We start from the raw sequence: 17,741 nt of genomic DNA, 5'->3' as shown, positions 1-17,741 counted from the left end.
ACCTCCAAATCCACGTTTTCGGTTATCAACCCCTAGTTTTTTTTATGAATGAAGTTGTTTACCTATTGGTCAGTCGAGAGCCTGTTCTCCCGCCTTCTGTGTAATGTGAGGATGATGCTATTCGGTGAGAGGTATGTACTTCACATTCATTCACGGTTACTGTCTGGTGTATGACTCATAGGATACACAGGAAAAAAGGACAAGTACACCGATTGAACTACATATTCTTTGTCAGATTGAAAGCTGGGACATGAAATATAACTATTTTTAAGCATATACCTTCCCCCGCCCCAGCTATAATGTGTATAGAAACATACATTCATGATTATACAGATTGAAGCGTATATTTATTTATTTTTTATTTATTTTCAGAAACAGGAGAAAAAAAAAAAAAAACTACAAGTACCAGACGCTCTCCTCATGAAACCTCGCGAGAAGATCTGGTACCTGCGTTTTACAAACACGGAAGAGCCTGTGCCTGGGATTATGTAAACATGGCATAGATAGATAGTAGGTTTCAGGGAAAGCGTGCGTTACGTGATATGAAACCCACACGAGAGTTTTACATACGCTAAAAAACAAGCACATTAAACGATGCCAGAATTACAGCATGTATCTTTATTTCCGTCTCAGTCACCCAGATTTATCAGGCACATGGGGGGGTAGATTTCATACCACAGATATTCTGTCTATCACGCGTTCATGTCCTGTCGCCGTTCTTTCTCGAGTCTCAACAAGACCTGACTTTTAGCGTCAAATTTAAGCATATAAAGCTTTAGACTTTTAACTTAATGACAGGAAACGTATTCCTTACATACTACTGAGTACAAAAATGTCATGTTTTATTCCACTAAATTGTTTTGCTGTTCACATTTAATGTTTTATTTCAATAACAATTCACAAGGTTATTTTAAACACTCTGTATGCCCCAACGCTGCATTTGTAGCCAGGTCAAATAGTTCACTATGGAAAAATGACTGCATGATTCAAACACTTGTTTTAATACAGTGAGTCACAAATGAATAACACAACCCAGCACTGTGCACAATTAAATACAAGCTTTATTTATTTGAACTAAAATAGAACAGCAAAGCAAGAAGTAAAGATATTAAATAATGGCAAATGATACAGTGCCACTATGTAAAAACAAAACAATAAACATCAAATCGTTAAAATGCATAATACACACACACACACACACACACACACACACACACACACACATATATATATATATATATATATATATATATATATATATATATATATATATATATATATATATACATACATACATACATATATATGATCCAATTTTGTAATGCACGCATTTCAACAAACAGGACATTATCTAGTAGGATACACGATTTTAACAGGAGTATTACTAAGTTTCTCTGCTTTGCACATCTAAGATACAAAGAACATCAACACTGATATTACATTTTACAATTCCAGCGTCTGAACAGCGCCATTTCAGCTTTATTATATATATATATATATATATATATATATATATATATATATATATATATATATATATATATATATATATATATATGTACATTGACTATAACTATACTTATACATATTTCAAATAAATCCTTTTATATTGTTAGAGACACTGTCAGCCTACTACAGTTGACGTTTGGATTGCAGCGTGGATTATAGTGTGTTTTTAGACGTACACCCCTCGCGTTGTTCCACAGATTGCCTCGTGTTTATTTTTATGTTAAATAAAATCATTCATATTCAGTAATTTAGAGATACTCCACCCAAAGGGTACATGCACACACACACCCTCGCCCTGAACCACTCTCTCCCCACTTGCAGTATCGATGTTTTCACATGTCTCACCTTTCTCCTGCTTTCTGGTTGTTTTGTACATTACCATTACAATTGCCTATGTGCCTCTCGATTAAATTTATTTCGGACACTATGCCTGAGGATGTAATTGATCTTAAGCCGTGGACATATGTTAGAACTACGATGTGCTGTGTGTCTGTATCACCCTTAACATCACTATAAGCAATCAAACAATTATAGACAATTTACCTAACGTATAGTCCGACATATACACACTAAAATCTCATGTCTGTGTGCAGATTTTCATTATCAGCACCTTTGCAGTGGACAGCGACCTTCTCGACATTAACTGCGCATCAAAAACCTCAAAAATAATTTTTGTAAGAATCGTCCTGCTACAATCATTCACAGCTTTGCGCAGAAAACACTCATTGTCCTCTAGGATAACGTTGGAGACCCTGCACCTATTTAACAGTATCACCCTCTGCCCCTGCCACACAGCAGCCTACTTACAGACAAACGAAACACACACGCAGTCGTGCTCCAACAAGCCACATTAAGAATGTTAAATGTTTTACTTCATCCTCCAGAGTTTAGTTTAGCATACGTCTTGGTCCTTACCTTATTCTGCTTTTTTGGTTTTATTTATTTACTTATTTTTTTTTAAATACCATACGCATCATATACATCAAGAAACGACTGGCAATGGCAACGTCCTCAAAGTCTGCATACTGCTCCAAACGCAAGCCCTATAGAGACAGAAACTTAAATACCTGACGGTGTCAAATTGGTCCTTAATTAACCAGCTGCCCTCGACGAGTACAGAACAGTCCTAAATGAATTTCAACGCAGTTATCCAAATCCCTGTGCACGTGTTCATGACGGTCATCTGTACAAGCTGATGAAAAAAAGAGAATTGCAAAGTCAAACGATCATGTTTGCTATTTACTGCTTCACAAATGTTTTTAAAACATAATTTGTGAATTATAACGTGTCATGTCATGAATAAAACAAATAAACAGAACAGTAAATCAACTAATTATCTGTTTATCGTTTCACATTTCACAACAAAATGTAAATATGACATTCTACACACCAGGCTGTAATTGTTTAATATTTAGAAATATGTGTGTACATACTGTATTACATGTTGAGTGTTTATGTACAGTCATGCTTTCATAGCACTGCCGTTTGTAGTGACAAAATTATATACAGAGACAGAGATTCCTGATCCTGGTCATGCTGGACTTACCTGCTTAAATCCTCCCTTTAAAGTTTCTGCAGATACACAACCACAAGATTTTGTTCAGCATGGCCTGTCTGATACAAAGAAAACAAAACACATGCAAAGGAATAATTAACCACAGATAACAACACCAGCAAAATAACAGACAATTATGTTATATTACTAGCTCAAATAAACACAGACATTTATATATATATATGAGTGTGTGTGTGTGTGTGTGTGTGTGTGTGTGTGTGTGTATATGTGTATATATATATATATATATATATATATATATATATATATATATATATATATATATATATATATATATATATATTATTACACACACATACACACCACACAACGAGACAGATGCATATGCATACACAGGCACTCACACGTAGAACATTACACATCATCTTTAAGAACATCAATACAATAATGTATAAAATAATATTTCCCTCTCATTTACACTTAAAAATATTAAACTTATATGTAATAATTATTAGCTCATGATTTCATATTTTACCGCAAAACCTATAGTGCTACAAATATATATATATATATATATATATATATATATATATATATATATATATATATATATATACATATATAAGCAAATACAGTGCTGCATTTTCACATGCAACTGCAGCTACATAATCACTGCTGTTTGTCTTTACATACAAGCACTTACAGCCTCCTTATATTCCACTATACATTCTGAGTCATGATACATGGCATACACACTCAACTGAGAATTCTGCTTGCAAATCGCGAATACATCAAACTTCACACACATTCAGGCATACACACACGTGCACACACACACACACACACGTGCACGCGCACACACACACACACACACACACACACACAGCACATACTTGTATATATACTTATATATAATACTTGACAGACATATAACATTCATGCTTATGTATAATCATCTAAATCATTAATGCAAAAAATAAACACGAAACCTGGCTTTTATATAATAAATAATCACAATACATTATTTTGAACATTATTTCGGACATCCTTACAGTTCATTTCTGAACAAGAGATTGTTTTTAGCAACTCAGTATAGCTAAATATAAACACTGATTGCTTATAAGGGTCAACTTAATGGTACAGTCACATGGTTATACATATTTACATTTCTTCTAACCCATGTAATGGGAATGCAGTGATCACTACTTCATGCAAGTGGCAGTTTTGTTTATAAACACTGCAAATGTCAAGCTGCTGAAAACGTCTAAAAATCACAAATCTGCTCTGGACGAGCTGAAAGACAGCATGGCAAATGCACTTATTTCTAACTGATGAGAGCCAGCCTTTTTCCAATACAAATAAAATATTAAGTAAAATACAGTTATAATGGTGTCATTCATTTACAATACTTTCTGTAAGGTTTTAAATCCCACACATCCTGAACACATTCAACTCCAAAATTTGTAAGAAATGTGACAGCCAACACAGACACCAAGAAACACACACACACACACACACACGTAATTATTGGCACACTCATGTGATAACCTTACTGTATGATCTTTCACTAATACACAGGGACTTACGTTCTATGACTAAGGCTAACAGACGGACTCAGACACAGGCACATGCACAAATACATACACTCTCTTTTACAGGCACACTTCTGCATATACTTGTACACACTATTTATGGGTGCACACCTTCATGCTCAAGCATATGCCTTGACATACTAAATATCTCTCACATGCAACAAAAGTCACATTTGGCATTCTCCTTTTATTGAAATGGCTGCTCAGGATGGTCATGTTGTCCTACATCTACCATATAATTACACAGTCAGATCACCCTAAAGCCACACTTTTCTATTAATACACTCAGTTTTAGCAGAGCCCCTTCAACAGTTTGTAGTACAACAGAACTTGGTGTCAGATTCAAATAATGGGCTTACAGTGTGTGTGAAACTGTCACCTTTCAACAGGTGTAGATGTCTGAGAAATAAGAAATAAAACTCTAAAAATAGCTTTAAGCAACTCTGCATGTATTTATTTAATCTTTCATTTTTGTTATATGCTCTAGATTACAACCTGGTAGGCCCTCTCTCCTAGTCTCTCTAAACTGACATGACACTAAACATGATTCCATAAAATGATAAAGACTACAATGTCCACCAATTACAATAGAGTAATAGAGATATCCATGCATATCAGAGCTTTTAGAAACAGAAGTATAAATATCTGTTAAGACTCTGTCATCTTGTTCCGTGATTAAGCTGCAGAGATGGCCTCTTGACATATGGAGCTGAGATAAAGAGATTGCGCAAGGCAGATCCAACTTCTTGTGGATTTTCTTTAATGGTTTCCTGCAAAAACATGAACAGATACATTCAAAATATGAAGTTTTTCACTTTTCCTACTTTTTCCAACAACATCCTTTTAAAAAAATCCATCCATCCATTTTCTATTCCGTTTATCTTACAGGGGCATGGGGAACCTGGAGCCTATCTCAGGGAGCATGGGGCACAAGGTGGGGTACACCCTGGACTGGGTGCCAATCCATCACAGGGCACAATCACATACACATTCACACACTCATTCATACACTACGGCCACTTTGGACATGCCAATCAGCCTACCATGGACTGGGGGTCTTTGGACTGGGGGAGGAAACCAGAGTACCTGCAGGAAACCCCTGTAGCACAGGGAGAACATGCAAACTCCACACACACAGGGTTGTGTATATATATATACACAGTACTGTGCAAAAGGTTTAGGCACATGCTGTAGAGCAAAGATGCTTTCAAAATAATTAAATAAATGTTTCTACATTTAAAATAATAAAATAAAGAGCAGTAAACAGTAAATGAAACAAAGTCAATATTTGGTGTGACAAAAAAATAAAAAATAGTAGTCTCTAGTACAATTTGTGGAGATTTATAAGGAAATGAGCTGTAAGTTTTTCTGGAGACTTTGACTGTCACACTTGCTTCTTATTTTTGCAGCAAAACCCAGCAGCCTTCATTATGTTTTTTTGTCTGAAAAGTGTCTGTTACATAATATGCTGCTTCCTTTAATGTCATACAAACATTTTTCTGTAACATTTAATTTTGTGCAAGAAAACCAATGCTTGGAAATCTAACGTGTTTTTGTACTGACTTCATAATGTTGAAGTAATAAAATAAAAATCTATGACAAAGTTTGTACTAAAAAAAATAGGGTGCCTAAAACCTTTGCCCAGTACTGTATATATATATATATATATATATATATATATATATATATATATATATATATATATATATATATATATATGTATATATATATATATGTATATATATGTATATATATATATATGTATATATATATATATGTATGTATGTGTGTGTGTATATATATATGTGTGTGTGTGTGTGTGTGTGTGTGTGTGTGTGTGTGTGTGTTGCTTAAGCAGCAGTATTTTAACAGACATTAGGATGACATTCATGTTATTGAGGTATTAAAATGAAAGCAACAGAGTACCAGTGTGGAAATGACATGAGCTCACAGTTGAGTGGCACGCTGCATGAAATAAAGAAACAGATAGATACCACAAATATTTGTTATACTTGATATTTTCTGACTAGACTATGAGGCATTGTATACCGGATTAAAGCTAAACCTATACTGTTAAATTGTATTGATTTGACTCAGATTGAAACAATTGTGTTTAAAATCAATAAAACCAGAGTTGTGACACCAAAAACAAAGACTGACAAATACTTTAGTGTAAAATATGCACTTTAAGCACTTAATTAACTGTTGAGCACTAAAAAACAAACAGTGCCAAACATAATAAAGGCACTACTCCTGCATTGAAACAGCCTCAGTGACACTTCTCCCTATTAGGAGGAGACAAATAATAGGATTTATGATAATAAGAATCATAATGTATCTATATTGCCTCCTGATAAAACCCACGTGCAAGATTTGGATTATGTTTTAAAGCTCAATCCATCCAAATATTCTCCTCCTTTAACACATGTATGCAGTCTTTATTTCATATATATATATATATATATATATATATATATATATATATATATATATATATATATATTATAATATATATAATATACACACACACACACGAGCAACAACAACAACAACAACTATACATGCACACATGCACAGGCATACGTGCGCGCATCTATGTCCTCCCTCTCTCCTACTCACTCACACACACCAACAAGCAGTACGCATGAACACATGATTTTTTTTTTTTTTACAGCAATCACTAACATATACATTTGCATGTAACATTAATTTTGATAATTTACTTCCCTGTATTAACATGCACAATTAACAATGTAATGAGCCATAACTTCTATAGAATATATGTGCCAACCTTAATGTGCACATATTCTTCTGTGTACATATGTGAATCCTTTTGCTTTAAAACAATTTTATATATATTCTTGATCAATAATATATAACTAACTTGTCGATATTTGGGTCAGTGAGTGTAGTCACGTCTTTACTGAGATAAAGGCACACCTTCCACAGGCAATAGTTCTAAAACTAAATCTTTAAACATTATTTGAAGAGAGCTCTAATCTCAAATACATACCGAAACTTACATAAAGGGACAGCATACTTCTATATATTGTACACATAGTCGTCCTGATAATTAATAATAGTGCACACACTGAGATGATGTTGTGGTCACAGACTTTAAATGACACTTAAAATTCACTACTGGGAAAACACTTAATCAGCACAACTACAAAAGTATTTTAAAGGTTAAAATGTATTCTTTAGGAAATTCTAAAGGTACTAGTAAATCCATATTTATCAGTGACACCTAAAATGGCAGGACTGCATCACGGTACCTACTTAATCATTATCCCCTCAAGCAAACAACCAAAATTTTATCTGCCTGAAATATGTATTTTCCCTCACATACAGGCATACACGCCTTTTCCATAGTCATTGGTAAAATGTTAGATCTAAGTTATACAATCGAACACACATACACACACACACACACACACGCACACACAAAAGGCAAGCTCTTATTCAAACAAATGTACTAAAAGCCCCAGAAATACAAGTGATCCATTTGTACACATAAGGTATAAATTTACATCACAATTTTTTTAATTATTTTTTTTTAACTAAAAACACACTCTAATATATAGGCATGCATTCATATGTCTCTGTGCAGCACACATGCTCACTAAAATGGCTGCTCATGACTACATCGTTCTGGCTACATCTGTCTCAATAACAACAGAGTCAATCCACAGCAAAACCATTTCTATGCAGTATGATTCTTCCTCAAAATAATGTGAAGAATTCATATAAAACTTCATTATATATTGTATATAGGGATATAGGTATAGAGGCGGGTTTCTATGTAACTATCCTTATTGCATCCACCACCATTACTACGCTAACACCTCACAATACTCCATCTATTTTATTTCCTCTATTAGTTATTAGAAATGTACACCTTGACATATAACCTTACATTCAAACTGGACTTGATTTATGTCTAGAACATTACAAAGCCATGCACTATATATATATATATATATATATATATATATATATATATATATATATATATATATATATATATATATATATAAAACCCACAGTGATTTTTTTCCTAACCTGCATTTTAACACAAACAATTACAAACAATTACATTTTCTAATACATGAATTATATAATATATTACATTCCCCTGGTACGATACAGAACTTTCATCAGAACGAGAAAATCTGAACATATTGCTTTTCATTGCTATTTTCAACATGGCCAGTCTTCAACCAGAACACAGGTACCACAATTTTTAATCCTCCTGCTCAGCCCCTATACAGAAATTTTCTATAGGTCAACAGAACACTAATTCTTTCTATCATTAGGACAAACATTTTCAAATTGTCTACGATAATGTATGATCTGTTCAGCATAACTAGCAATACAGTTTTCAGCAATGCAACTATAATCTTTTTTTTTCTGAATTGTTTTTAAAAACACAAATATCTCAGTAGTCTCTCAAATCTGCAAATGTGCTTAGCTGAAAATAAAATTGTGTACAGTAGTTTAAAAGTCAGCCCATATGCTCTCATAACACTGAATGAATCAGTAAGGAAAGGCTTGAAACTAAATCAGAGTTTACTTAATGCAGTTAATAATCCGGCACATTAATTGAATTTGAATGTAAGAATGAATACGCTTTGAATCATTTTATTGACAGAAAGGCGTCGGTTACTCTTATAAAAGAACTATGAGGTCCCTTTTCTGTGTGTTTGTCTGGTGTCCTTTACATTCATCAGCTATAGACTTATTCTCTATGTTCAGAGTAATTTTAGAAAACACATTGTACTGTTAAATGCATCATACAGAATACATTATATGTATATTTTGCTGATTGAATATAAAGGTCATGCTAAAGTGAGAGCTGTTGTCCTTTTAAATGTGTGAAGCATAGAGACTAGAATATTCTGACTTCTTTTATTAGAGTAAAATTTGCTTTATTCATTTTAATAGAAATTTAAGTCTTTAAAGAAATAATGCTATTAGTAAAACAAATAGTCTGTGCACTATACTGTGTACTATTAATATGTTTAGTCATTTAAATATTATTTTATTCCTTTCTCCTCATTACTTTGAGGTAAATGGGTAGCAGGTTATACCTAGCTGTGTTGACTGATTCATCCACTTCATTCTGAATCTCAGCACATGCCCACCATCGTCCCTTCCTCTGTCTTGCTCTCTGTGCTCTCTGTAGAAACGCGATATGGTACTGCGACAGGATGCTTGGCACACGGAAATGTCCTACGGTTGACACACAAAAAAATTATACTAAATAAATCTAAATAAATGCATACCCACTAATAAAATTACACACACCCCTTACATCACACGACACAGATAAGCCTTCTACAAATCCAAAAGTGTAACTTCGCTCTGCTTCATTAATTTCACATATTAAATTCAAAACTGATTTAGAGATTGTGTGCATTTCATCATATTTTGTGATACTTATTGTATCATGCTCTTGGCACACTCAAATATAAACCACCACTGCATGCCTGCTTACGCCACACTACTACGACACTGTTTTTTAAAATCCTGCAATCATAATAAAATGTGCTAATTTTATTCACTCTGTATGTAATTAGAATGAATAGCTTATAATATTCATAAAGAAATGTATTTAAATCAGTTTTAAAAATTCTATGTTAAACATGTTTTAAAAGAAAAAGTTTCATGTATGTGTAATGTATGTGTGAACATATTATACACTTGAGTATGTAATGTAACCTTTTGTATACCTTGGCATCTGTGGCATCTAGAATTAATTTGATATTAATTTGATCAATTAAATTTGATCTGTACAGCGCTTTTAATACTAGACATTGCTACAAAGCAGCTTTACAAAAATCTGGATGAGAAATCCCTAATGAACAAGCCAGAGGTGACAGTGGCAAGGAATCTCCCTGAGACGACATGAAGGAGACACCTCATGAGGAACCAGACTCAAAAAGAACTCATCTTCTTCATCTCATCTAAATAATGGGATTTTAAATAATTGCAGTGGACAGACATTACTTCATTCAGGAATCTGTAGATTAGTAGAGAAGAATGTTACTGAGGAAAAAAAACATGGATAATTTATCATTAACATAAATAATATGAAAATGTTATCATTGCATTTATGTGAAATCAAAGTTTAATCTGAATGCCTCCTGTAATTCACTCATAAAGTCCTGTTCATGCTTAACTAATGAACCTAAACATGTTTAATCAAAACTATTCAAATAGAATACATACAACCAGGTATAATATGTATAACATGAGTTTTTATAGAACTCAATTATAAATCTTGTATGGTAGCACTACTTGTATTGTTCTCCGCTCGATATATTATTTTGCTTGGATTTCCTCGTTTGTAAGTCGCTTTGGATAAAAGTGTCTGCTAAATGAATAAATGTAAATGTAAATGTAACATATACTGTATATTTGTATTACATACAAATGCCAGTGAAGCAATATAATTAAAGTTACTTGGATGCATAACTACCCTTACACTAGTCATACAAAAGACTGAATAAGATGTTAAATTTGTTTTAAAATTGTATTACATACTTGCATCACCATCATAAGCACATTTATTTTAAGATCCGGTCACAGGACTCCCTCAAAAGTAGAAGAGGCCCCTACGATGTTTCTGACTCATCCGTCGCACCTTCTCGGACTCATATATTCAAACTTGTAATGAACACTTTGATTTCCTCTAGTCGTGGGTATCAGCCTTCCTTTTAGTAAAAGGGACTGGTCCCCTTTATAGACATGAAATCGTTCCTTTCTTTATAGAGCAATCTGACATCTTAGTCTGTTTGTCAGGGAACAGTGGAATGAAAAAGCTAACAGATCATTCTGAGACAACTAATAAACTCCATCGTCCCGGTCAAACTATAAAATGTATATATGAATAATAAAATTGATAACAGATATAATAACAAACCATATTAGTATAGGCTTTACATTTTCGAATGAAAACACTGAATACCTCTCACAAAAACAACAAAATATTAAGTCAAAATATTTGCAAATAAGGACTGATGTGTTGAAGGGTACTGTACCATTTACTGATAATAGAAGCAGAAAATTGTAGGTGGTGCCTCAGATGACATCTGTGGATCTTCAGACTTCCAGGTTTCACCATCTAGTAGAAGACATTGAAAAGAGACAAGAGACTAAATGAATTCATTTAGATAACAACATGTTTTCCATTAAAGTAACCTAGACTCCATGCTAAAATGATTTATTTGCTCTTCTGTTGAATAGGCTGTCAACTTTTTTTCATGTGCATGCTTTTTTTCTATTAATTAAAAGCTATTATGTTGTTTTCTAATAGATATTTGTTGGTGAAGTTATGCTAAGTTTTGCATGAAGAAGTTGGAACTATATCAGAATGTGGACAGGCGGCATGGTTGCCACCTCAAAGCTCCAGTTCAGTCCTGAGCTCAGGTTACTGTTGGTGCAGAGTTTCACTTGTTAATAATAATTAATAATTCCTTAGATTCATACAGTACTTTCCAGGCACTCAAAGCACTTTACATTATATGTGGGGGGATCTACTCAACCACCACCAGTGTGTAGCATCCACCTGGATGATGTGACGGCAGCCATAGTGCGAGAGAGCGCCCACCACACACCAGCTATTAGTGAAGAGGAGAGAGTGATGTAGCCAGTTCAGAGATAGGGATTATTAGGGGGCCATGACAGAGAAGGGTCAATGGGGGAACTTGTTCTCCCTGTGTATATGTGGGTTTCCTCAAGGAAATCCAGTTTCCTTCCACCTCCCAAAAACATGCTTCTCATCCAGTGTTCCTGGGGTAGGCTCTGCATCCACCGCATCCCTGACCAGGACAAACTGGTTACAGCAGATGAATGAATGAATAATAAAAGCAGTGGAGAGCACTGAGTTCCTGCCTTGTGCCTCAGAGAACAGAATCCTCACTGAGTTGATTAGATGTAGAGAGAAGCAGAAAACTGAAAGCTTTTTTTTCTCACTGAAATGAGCTACAGCAGCTAGAAACAATTTTCTCTCTCAGAAGTGTTTAAATACATTAAATACACATACATCGCTTTCCAAAGAATTCTCCATATTACATTTTTCAGTTGAATTGATTTATGGAGTGAGTCACTTATTTTATGGAAGTTAGAACAAGTTTTTGAAAGACTTTACAAGCACAGTAAGAGACTCACTAATCCCCACCATGACAAACTCTGTATGTCTCATATCATTCCAGTGTAGTGTAAATTCCTTAATAAAGTACTTGGTTTGTGGATGAACATCAAAAACTGTCCATGCAACTGCAAGATTTCTTTCCACACATATGAAATGTATAGTCCATTTACATTTCACATACACTACCAGTGAAAGGTTTGGGCACATTTGATTGAATATGTATATTTATTTGTCTTAAATAAATTTGGATATAAAGCTTTAAAGCCTTTGGCCATGTATAAATTTATTTCTGGAAAAAAGTAGTTTAATTAAAACATGTAGTTTTTACTTAAAATTAAATTGTTACCCCAAGCAAGTTCATTTAGAACTCCGGACAAGTGCTCAACAAGTGCTCAGCCTATTTGGCAACTTTAAGAAAAGCCTCCTGGGTGAAGCTGCTTCATGAATCTGGTTTAGAAAATGCTAAGAGTGTGCAAAGCTTCATCAGGAATACAGAATCTTAAATAAAATGTTAAATATGAAAGAGTTTTTTTTTCTTGGTCACTCCATGTGTGCTACTTTGTAGTGTTAATGCCTTCATTGTTGTTCTAAATTAAGAGACAATAATAAAAATGAAGATGACCTTTCTATGGGAAGGTGTGTCTAAACTTTTGACTGGTAGTGTATACCATTTCTGAGGTACCGAAATACTCAGGATTGTTCAAATATAATTGAGAACAATATGTTAGAGCTAAATATTAAAATGATGACAGGTACTGTATCTCTTGTAACATATCCTCACTCATGCTTCTCAAGTGAAGCCTTCAGCCAGGCCATCATGACCTGTTAGTCGTCCGTCGTGCATGCATGCTTGTGTGTGTGTTTGTGCGTGTGTGTGTGTGTGTGTGTGTGTGTGCGCGTGCGCGTGTAAACATGACCACGTATTACTATTTTTCACTAAGTAGTATTTTAAGTGCAAAACGCGCAAAAAAAAATTGTATTTCAACAATCAAGGCTGTAATACTTAAAGATAGATTAAGTAAAGAATTATTGAAAGAATGATTCTCACTGTCATTAAGTCCACATTATCTGTTCACCTGCTAAAAAATATCATCATATTTAGCACTGTTCAAACTCCGTTATATATGATAAACCTCAGATAGTATGAATTACAACACAGGGCACTTCTTATGGACCCCACCCAGCTCTGATACTATCAGTGATAGTAATAATTGATAATTCCCTGATTACCTGATAAGTGATAATTCTCTGATTACCTGATATGCATTCTATATGCCCCTTTATAAAAAAGGGAAAAAAAAGAGAAAAAAAAGTGCCACGGGCTGGTCTAAGTAATTAACAACTTTAACTGTCCTATACTGGATGTCATATCTTCGAGCATTTTCACATCACATATGGCATTAACCAAACAAGATACTGAAATGTTAATAACAGAAGGAGCAATGGAATACAATGTATTCACGAGAAAGGAACGAGAACGCAATAGCTTGATTTTTAATAATAAAACACTTACGGAGGTGAATAATGTGCATGGGGCAGCATGAAGAAGACTCTGAGATGTCTGTAGTGACTAGACTCCTTCCAAATGTTTTTGTAAAACCCTACAAAAAAAAAAAAACACAGTTTAGCCTTGAATGCAGATATAATGTGCAAAGTCTACCGTATTTAGCAGTTGCTGGATGGCCAAAAGCTTGAATGAACAGTACAGACTACTTCCCTTCGCTCACATCATCACATACAGTATACGACACATACAGTATACGTATACATCATCATATATATAATATATATATATCATCACATAGATGACATCCATATCTTTTTTCTTCTGTATAAATATAGAAAGCTGTGACAAAGTTCTGCACTTTACCGAGTCACGAATAACGACATTTCCTCTGCACACACACATGCACACACACACACAGAGAGAGAGAGAGAGAGAGAGAGAGAGAGAGAGAGAGAGAGAGAGAGAGAGAGAGAGAGAGAGAGAGACACACACACACTCACACACACAAAGGTTTCCACTTCTCAGACAACAGCAAATGAGTGTGTGTGTGTGTGCTGTGCCCGTATGGACACACAGGGGTTGGTGTGTGCGCTCACATATCGGAGGATGCGCGTGTGTCATTATCTCACATTTCAACTATATTCTTAGAAAAAAATACAATATAATTATCTGATATTTGTTAGTGCGCCTAATATGATGATGCAATAATTGCTGAAAGTTTTTTTCTTTTTTCCTTTCCCTTTTTTGAAACACAGCAGAGTAGATCATCTGTAATTAACTCACATGACACTCATACGCTATGGTAGAGTATAGTTTAAAAAAACAAACCCCAAAACAATACATATATTTTGAGCTACTTCTCTTACTTTGTCAGGCTAGAAAATAGTATTTAAGAATTGAAAGCACAGGGGAGAGACGACCTGAATAAGTCTGCGTGAGGAACCTTTCATAGAACTTCTCTGCACCTTTACTAGGCTACAGGATATAACTTATATGATGACAACTAATAAGTAAGACCTGATACACAAGACATGATCTCTAATATGAGGCTCATGATATGTTCACTTTAATTAAGAAAAAAAGCATTACATCCCTGCACTCTCTCAAGTGTCACGTTTCAGGTAAAATGCTATTTCTATTAATAAACCAAAAAAACATGTTTGGAGTCCCTCGTGAGTGTTGCGTCATGACACTACATGTTGTTTGGATGAGGGAAGTTCATGATGTAGTGGAGTGTATAAAGGGCCGTGTGTCACCCAGGATTTAGGCCTTTACACCGTTTTTTCCCTTGTGGTCAGCTCAGAAGCGACAGAAATGAATTTAATGATAGCTCATCTTCTCATTCCTCTGAACCATTTGGCTCTTATACGATGATGTTATGTAACCATGTTAATCTTTGTACAAAATAAATGTTTTGATTAATTCAATGCAGTCTCGATTAGTTATGTTTATTCAATGGCATTATGGCAGCATGGCCTTTACCAACTTTCGCTGCCCTCGTGCGCTTTCATTGACCAACTTTACATATGCACAAATGAATGCAAGCCAAGTCGTCGTATTTGAGGCCATCATTATATGTTACCTACCAATTTGTGTGAACTCCAGGGTTTTATTGCTACAAAAACAGGAATATTGATTCGTTACATTAATACAGACATTACATTAATTAAGTATACTATATACAACCTAGTCATGAGTGGTGATAATATTTCACTTAAAAATTGAATTGAATTTGAGAGATTACATTCCTTTTTTCTTTTTTTTTACATCAAAGGGCATAACGGGATCATAATCACAGCGAGATTATAGCCAGGTAACAGCGAGACTTGGTTTAAAATAATGCCAGTTTTACACCTAGGTAACTAAATAATACAACTGTTTTCACTTAGGGGCCACTATAAGGTTAAATCCTAGCTACAAATGGAGAAGTTCCCACGAGAAATAAAATTATAGCCACAAGTTATGTAAGATTTGGCGGCTCATTGGACATGCAGAGAGCACGACTTTAGGGTCATTGTGACTCTGACACACACACACACACACACACACACACACACACACCAAACTTGCTTTGCTTCCTTGGCTCCAGACAGTTGTCAAAATCTTTATTATCATGAGTGTAGGGTTACTCAGTGACTGGGAATGATTGTATGAACTGGAAATGATGGGGTGTCTGATTTCTGATTTCATTGGGGTGTTACAACTGCCGTGAGCAGTGTGTCTGTGTGTGTGTGTGTGTGTGAGAGAGAGAGAGAGAGTGGAGAGCTGTGTGTTTGTGAGTGTGTGTGTGTGTGTGTGTGTGTGTGTGTGTGTGTGAGAGAGAGAGAGAGAGAGAGAGAGAGAGAGAGAGAGAGAGAGAGAGAGAGAGAGAAATGAATTAGCCTACTGGCAGGGAGGAATCTTCTCGGGGCCCCTAGAATGACGTACGGACTCACAGTGACGCCTGTACTTCACTTCCACACGTTGGTACCCTGTTATTTATATGCTGATTATTTAAAATTATGATACCATGAATCGGCGTGTGCATCTATTATAGTGACTAAACGTGTGTAAAAATTGTTGAAAAAGGGGTGGGGTCATTTAAACTGTGTTTCTTTCAAAGTACCCAAACAAGATACCCAGCCCTACTCCCACCCTCTCCTGCCAAACAACCCCCCCCAACCCCCCCCCCCCCCCCCCCCCCCCAAACGGACCTTTGTGTTTTCCCACGTGCGAGCTGCAAACCCGTTGGTGGATTTGTGATGTTTGGGTGACTTTCTGCAATCGCATTCGCGATAGAAAAACGTTAAGACAGTCTTAACTGTAGAGTGGTGGAAAAGTTCGGCTTTAACATTGGAGCCGCAACACATAGCGGCAATGGGAAAAAAAATCGTCAAATAAGGTACACAATAATAATAATAATAATAATAATAATAATAATAATAATAATAATAATAATAACAACTGTTAACATATAAAGTCCAAGGGCTCTGTGAAGCTTCTTCCGATGGAAAATTCGCCGAATGCGTCTTCCGCAAATGCTTTTTGGGGTAAGGGCTTCCCAGCTAGATACATATGAACAGCAAGCCCAGACCGCAAAAAGATTCGCGAAAGACAAATTTCAGTCCGCTTGCAGATTAAGTCCATGGCATCGAACAGTGACATCCAGGTGCCTCGCGCTTTCGGTCTCGCTTGTTTCCTATATCGCGCTGTGTGTGTATCCAGATATCGGCAAGCTGAGGCACTGAAGGCTTCTCCGTGCCTAAAGTGTATTCCCACTCATTCACATTCTACGAGCACAGGGGGAGGGGGCGGGGGTTCAACAACCAAAAGCCAGTGCGTTGCTTGCGAGCGCTCTCCACGGTCCTGAATACACTCCTTTGCCGTTAGTTTATTTCCCTCCTATTTCCCCCCTTTTCAGCCCTCCTAGCGCGCTGCAGAGTATGACTATAATACATAATACATCTGCACGCGTGCAAGAAA

General features: G+C 35.3%; 1 long non-coding RNA gene across 1 annotated transcript; it reads right to left on the bottom strand.

Annotated features, from left to right (window-relative positions):
* Positions 1–3,702: 3,702 nt before the first annotated feature.
* LOC108274488 (uncharacterized) lies at positions 3,703–16,890 on the bottom strand. The gene is made up of 4 exons (XR_001814481.3): positions 14,286–16,890; positions 11,661–11,743; positions 9,708–9,849; positions 3,703–5,387 (listed from the first exon to the last, which is right to left on the bottom strand). It is a non-coding gene; the product is annotated as an uncharacterized LOC108274488 (long non-coding RNA).
* Positions 16,891–17,741: the final 851 nt, after the last annotated feature.

The sequence above is a fragment of the Ictalurus punctatus genome, chromosome 14, assembly GCF_001660625.3.
Source record: "Ictalurus punctatus breed USDA103 chromosome 14, Coco_2.0, whole genome shotgun sequence".
NCBI classification, from domain to species: domain Eukaryota; kingdom Metazoa; phylum Chordata; class Actinopteri; order Siluriformes; family Ictaluridae; genus Ictalurus; species Ictalurus punctatus.
This window is presented reverse-complemented; position numbering and strand designations above follow the sequence as displayed.